Below are 6,789 nucleotides of genomic sequence, written 5' to 3'. Positions count from 1 at the left end.
GACCACAAAAGAAAACACTGTGTATGTATTTGCACACATGAAAGGAAGCCACTTCTTTGTTTCACATCTTTCTCCCTCTCTAGGTAGAATTCCATTAAGCTAAGCCAAGTGACCTTAGAAGCAAGTTTCACTTGGCTATCTCCTAGTAGAAGTAGACAAAAAGTGGACTGGAAATCAACAGGTACATTTACTTTATTTTCTAGTTCTGACCTCTGTTCTCTCACAGCATTGATCTGCTGTTGCATTCAGTCAATGTCATGATCAGCCAGCAGGGGATATTAAAATACCTATCCTTTTAACATGAATGCTGTTCATATTTCTGCTATATTCTTGAAGGCAGAAAATACATTATTTAATTTATGTAGTGCACATTGGTGTACAGAAGACATTTTAATACTAAAATACTTAATTATTTCAACAATACTTTTCTTTCAAAAATATGCTTTACTATTTAATATGTCAAATGCATGTTGTAGAAATGCACGCTATAGATTCAATTAGAATTTATGATTTAAACCATTTGAAGCTTTGTACTGTCTGTTTCGATTTATTTTAGTGGAACACTCCTGAAGAAACTGTAAAGCAAAGTGTTCAGTGTCTAATTAAATAAAAACAAGAATTTGGTGTTATAAGGTCGTTTATATCTGGTATTAGAAAATATATTACACAGAAAACAAAGAAATGAAGCAACCAGAACAAGGTAATCTTAACGAGTTTCTGGATTATGTGTTGCTGCCACTACAGTAACTCATGAAAAATTTAAATGTCTTTAACATTAACGATGGAAGAAAACACATGTAATGCCCACATATCACGACAGCAGTGCAGATTAACAGTGCTGGTATTCAACAATAGAGCCTTCACATCACAGGTGGAAGATCTCTCAAGACCTACACCACTATAACATAAGAAGTGAAGTGAACCCAGGAATCACATGGCAAATGGAGGGTTGAACTTCCTATGAGATCATCCAAGGTGCTCACACACACTGCCCCATGCTAGAGCACTGCCAAGAGATGACCACAGAATGATTGGAGCCCTCTATATCTGGAATCAAGCTTTCTTGCGGCAAATTGGCAATTTTCTATCCCAAAATGGGAAAGTCTGGTGCCTGTGGGTCAGGCTAGCCAGAGCCAGGAAAGCCCTGGAGCAGTCCTGAGATGATATCTCATCTACTGGAGTCAACTACAAAACATCCATGACTCTGGAAACTTTACTGACAGGGTTGAGGAAACTCTGAGATTAGTGTAAATTTTGTTTATAGTTAATTTATTGTAATATATTTTGAATACATATTGGAGTATGGTTTAATTTAGAGTGCCTCAGTCATCTACAATTATAAGTGAGTATGTATTTAACATTGTATTTTCTGTGTTAAAGGGTATTACTTAAATGTTCTTTGTTAATATTTTAGTTTTCTATTGTATAGTTTTCGTTATTGAATAGTACATATTGTGTATGTGTGTGCATGTATATATATGTTATGTTTCTTTTGTAGTTAAACACAAAACTGCAGAACAGGCTATCTGTGCAGTATCCACCATGGGCATCAAGACTAAGGTTTTAGCATTATAAGTCTCAAGACTGGGGGGCATGTATATAATTTAAACCTTTTAAAGAATTTCCGTTATATACTTCATTTAAGCCTTTTGTATGACCATAGACCGAATAATTATACCATTAGTAATACTAACTCCTCGTCTCAATCATTCCGCAAAATTATGACAATTTCTCAGATTCTGTGTGTATGCAAACTTGATAATTAGAGTTAAAATGGTTTTTATAGTCATTTTTTGATTATTTCATTATTAATATATTTCAAGTGATGATAAATCACCAATGAAAGTTTTATATATTATTGTATTGTTACGTCTCTGGTTGTTAGTTAATTTTCCGTAAAATTTTTTTCCGAAGAAACTTTAGCGATACATGTCCTTTCTTAAATAAAACTGGTTTATTCTTTCTGAATATAACTTTGCAATGCACTTAATTTCCACGGTCACGCTGTAATAAACGCTATAATTCACAACGAACGACTCACGTGCTCGACTCAACTGTCCGCCTCTGTCTCTGTCTGCAGTTCAATTACATTACATTACATTGTTGCCGTCACTTCTTGGCGGCTTATATACAAGAATACCCCATATCTAGTAAACGCTCGAGACTTCAGGAACCTTCGAGAATATGACGTGTTACTAGAGTCACGTGACCTTCGCTGTCGTAACAGTATTATTTATTATTCAAAATACAGTCAAAAGATTGTGTTTGGTATCGTGGCTATGTTGTACTTTACTTAAGTGTTAGAAGGGTCAATGACTGGAATGGCCTTTACTGGCTGAATTGATGATGTATGTATGTTACAGTCAATCAATAAAGTTAGAGAACAATATCTTGAGGTGGCACCATTACTTGGACAAAGAAGCTAAGAGTACCTGTTGAAGGTTCATTTCTACTTGAGTTTCTGCATATGTGGATCAACAAGTTCGATTTAATTTGGGATTAAGATGTTTTGCTCCATAGAGATGTATCCTGAGAAAGAGAAAACTATGGATCTAACTACGATCCAGTAGAAAATACTATTAAACTGGCTGCACAATTATGAACATTGCATTTGCTTTTTCTTTAGCAATAATAAATGTTTTGTTTGTTTTATTAAAAACTTCTCCAGTCTCTATATTTCTCATACTAAAGAACTCGGTGAAGTTTTCAAATATAGATTACTCAATTAGCAGTTGATGTTGTTTAGAGGAAAACGAAGTTGCAGAACAAAAAGGGTAACAGAATGGGACAAAGATAAATGTTTCGAAATTCTACAGATTCCATTTTCAGTATATAAAGCAAAATAAAAACATTACATTACCTTAAGTAATTAACTAAAATACATTGCTGCAGTAACGATAATGTAATCAAAACTAAAACACATAGAAAATAAAGAAGTAAGAAACAAAAATACTGTAAATGTTTAAAATGTGCAGTGTTATTCAGCGTTGGCGAAAGCTGTTTGTTGCAGAGAGTTTCTTTAATCAGTAATTCCAGATCAGTGCTGACCTTGCAAAGGATATTGAAATTTGATAAGTTAAGTTCATGTCCTGTTTTTTAACTATGTTGGCATATAGAGGAAGCACAGGGGTTACTCAACTTTTTTTTGTGTTTTCATGGAAATTCCCATATATTTATTGGCTGTAACTAGTAGATGGCATCTGATTTTGCCAATATAGCAGGCTTTACAATCTCCATACGTGTAACAATCATAACACAACATAAGCCCATGTTCCAAAAAATCGTTGAAATTGCTTTGTTTTAGTTACCTTTGTTGTTCTCAATAGAATATAGTATCTACTCTGACCAAGGTGGTGTTGTAGCAACTTTGCACATTAGTGTAGAAACGATCAACGACTGCTACATCCTTTGCTGGCTAAGTGTATGATGTCAGCATGTTGTAGCCAACAAATGCTTTGATAAAACTACCAGTTATGTAGTTATGCTATTGAAAGAAAGGTTACAATGTTTCCTGTATTAGTATGAAGCCTTTGTAATTTCAATGTTCTACCTAGATGTCAAAGCATTTGGTTTCACAGAGATCTTTCTCAAGAGAAACAGAACTGTTGACCCATTCACTAAACTAGTAGAGGTTACCATTCATTTGTCTATTCAAGTAAGCACATTGTTTTTCCTTTGTTTCTCAATATAGATTGTTGTTTCATTTAATAGCACAGGTGTCCAAGTACGAGATTAATAAGGCAGAGGAGGGCGAGGTTGCTGTCTCAACTCACATGCTTTATCTGACATGAGAGAGAAAGAGCTGAGGAGTCTTATGTAGCAGTCCGTGATGAACCAGAAAAAGAGCCACTGGAGACAATGGTAACATAAGTTACTTTGATAACACTCTGGTTACTCTTTAAAGCTATGCTTGGTAAAGATGGTAGTGTCATTTAGGACAGTAGAAGCAAAGCATTTGCTTTGGCTATGAGTAATAAAGTAAGCAAGGTTATTGGTATTGTCCAATGGTTCAGCAGGTTCAGAATAACCACTAACAACATGTATTGTATGGTGTGCCACCCAGAGAAAGGACCATTTGAGACATGGTAAACTGCACTAAAAAATTAGTGGGTCTCATCAGTAGGGGATAGCTATATATATACGAGTATATTGATGTGTTATTCCCAACAAATACAAGATGTCATCAATACATACTTGTCATTATCAACTATTTCACAAAGTGTGCCAAGAATTATCTATTGGTCACTGCATTAGCACAGTCCATCACTTTTATGTCGATAGAGAAGTGGAAGCAATCCACGTGAATCTTAGAGCAAGTTTCAACAGCTAACTGTTTGTTGAGCTATACAAATTGTTAGCTGTGGTAACTACACACACTTCATACTAACACCCCAGTTTGTTGTCTTAGCAGAATGGGTAATGCAGACTGTTAAGCAGATACACGTGAAGTTTATTAATACCTATAGAACTGACTGGGATAAATACTAGCCATACAAGATGGTAGCTCATAGAGCAATGAAACAGGAATCTACAGATTGTTCACGAAAAAAGCCCAGGTTTTGATGAAAAACAATTGTTCTTTTTTACGTTTTTTATGATCCTCCCCAAAAAGAATTCTCCTACAATGTCCACAGGAACACAGAAAGTGATTAAGGCTTATGTTGGTCGATGCACACATTTTCCCAACATTAACTAGAGGAAACTGTTCAACAACAGACGAAGTGTTATGATCAGATGGTAAAAGAATGAATGTTACAGTGTGGATATTGGGTCTGGTTGTGGTATGTACCAACAACATGCAGTCAAGTTGGGTCTGGCTGGACTGGTCTATACCTGATATTTGGACAATTTGGTCCATTAATGCATCATATGAGTTATAGCAGATTTGAAATGTTCAAAGGCAGGTGGAGCACGTTGATAAACTGTTAGCAAATTATGTTAATAAGTTGCACCTTGTTGTTAGCAACACTGAGTACGACTTATTGACATGGGGACAGTAGGCCTATTCAACGAGCAAAATACATTGTGCTTAATGATATTCGCAGGTCAGTTTTATGGTTGACTTTTTCGTAACAATAACCTTGTGAAAAGTAAACAATGGTCAAAATCCATAATGATTATACTCACAAGTCAGTTTGAAGGTTGATCTTTTAAAAGCAAAAATCTCAGTAAGATTAAGCTTAGCCACTGGTTAGCTTAAAATATTGTTACAACAGTGGAAGTCACGTGACGCTGGTAACACGTAATGAGTGTCTAGAAAGATCGAGGAACATCACGAATAATCCAGTATTTGCTAGACGCCCTCTATTCCTGTAAATAAGCGTGCCAGATAAAGCAAGACAATTAATCGGAACTGGAATTGTAGACAGAGAGAGATAGAGACAGACAATTGAGTCAAGCGTGGTAGTGACCGTAAGTAAGGTGCGTGAATCGTTGTGAATTATAGCGTGTGTTTAAGTTAAAGTGACTGTGGAAATTAAGTGTACTGCAAAGTTATATTGAGAAAGAATAAACTAGTTTTATTTAAGAAAGGACTTGTATCGCTGAAGTTCTTCTGAAAGCATTTCTATGGAAAATTAACAAACGAACACAGACGTAACAAATTGGTGTCAGAAGGGGGATGAAAGAAAATTAGAAGATTAGCAGATTTGATGACAGCAATACAAGAACAACAAAAGAAACAAGAAACATTACAGCAGTTGTTGGAGGAAAAAGAAAAGAAACAAGAAGTACAAATGGAGATTCTAAATTTCAAAGTGAATTAAATACATTAAAGGATGAGTTACTGTCTTTTTACAAAAGGAGGATATATTAGCCATCCACCTAATGAGCCTCACACAATGGGTAGCCCCTTCCAGACCCCGCAGCTAAACCCTAATGCAGACATCTTCAGTACTGCCAGAAATCACATTCCAGACATGAGCATCAGCAATAGTGGTGATCTAGTATGAAGGAAGCCACAGGAATTCGATGGGAAGGCACCCTGGGAATCATATAGAGCACAATTTGAGCTCCTGGCAGAAATGAATGGATGGACAGAAGAGCAGAAAGCAGTATATCTGGCAACGAGCTTGAAGGGACAACCACTGGAAATACTTGGACAGTTGTCAGCAGATGACAGGCACAACTATAGAGCACTCATAGCTGCTCTAGAACTCAGGTATGGAACTCAAAATCAGTCCAAAGTCTACAGGGCTAGGTTTAGGACTAGTCTGTGCTAAAGGGGAGAGCCTGCAAGAGTTGGCACAGGACTTGGAAAGTATGGCACCCAAGGCCTTGCCAACTGCACCACCCTATCTCCTCAAGTTGTTGAGGGGTCAGTTTGTAGATGCCTTGGACAGTCCACAACTTAAGATACAAGTGAAGCAAGCACACCCCTCTACCATGCAGGATGCAATGGCCAGAGCTCTCGAATTTGAATCCTACGTTAGGTCCAGCACAGAGGTACCGAGGTTGGTACAGTCATCTGGATTCAAGGCCAGAAAAGGTCAGCTTTCAGAGAAGTTTGAGGGACTTTGCTGGCACTGTAACAAACCTGGGCACAAGAGAGCTCAATGTTGGCAACTTCAACACAGGGGACATGCCACAGCAGGAAAGTCTGGTATCCAGAAAGGTTGTTGAAACTGTGGAAAGCACGGACATTTGAGGAGCCAGTGTAGGTAGAATATTACCAACAAGTCTGCCTCAAGAAGACCAGTAGTGGTTGGTGTTGAGCGACGCCCACTAACCCCCATCATGAAAGTCCCAACAGCTAGGTGTAAAATGCCAAGCACACGCAGTGTCTATTTG

Source organism: Limulus polyphemus, unplaced genomic scaffold (genome assembly GCF_000517525.1).
Source record: "Limulus polyphemus unplaced genomic scaffold, Limulus_polyphemus-2.1.2 Scaffold4991, whole genome shotgun sequence".
NCBI lineage: Eukaryota > Metazoa > Arthropoda > Merostomata > Xiphosura > Limulidae > Limulus > Limulus polyphemus.
The sequence above is the reverse complement of the archived record's forward strand: the minus strand, read 5'-3'. Positions refer to the sequence as shown.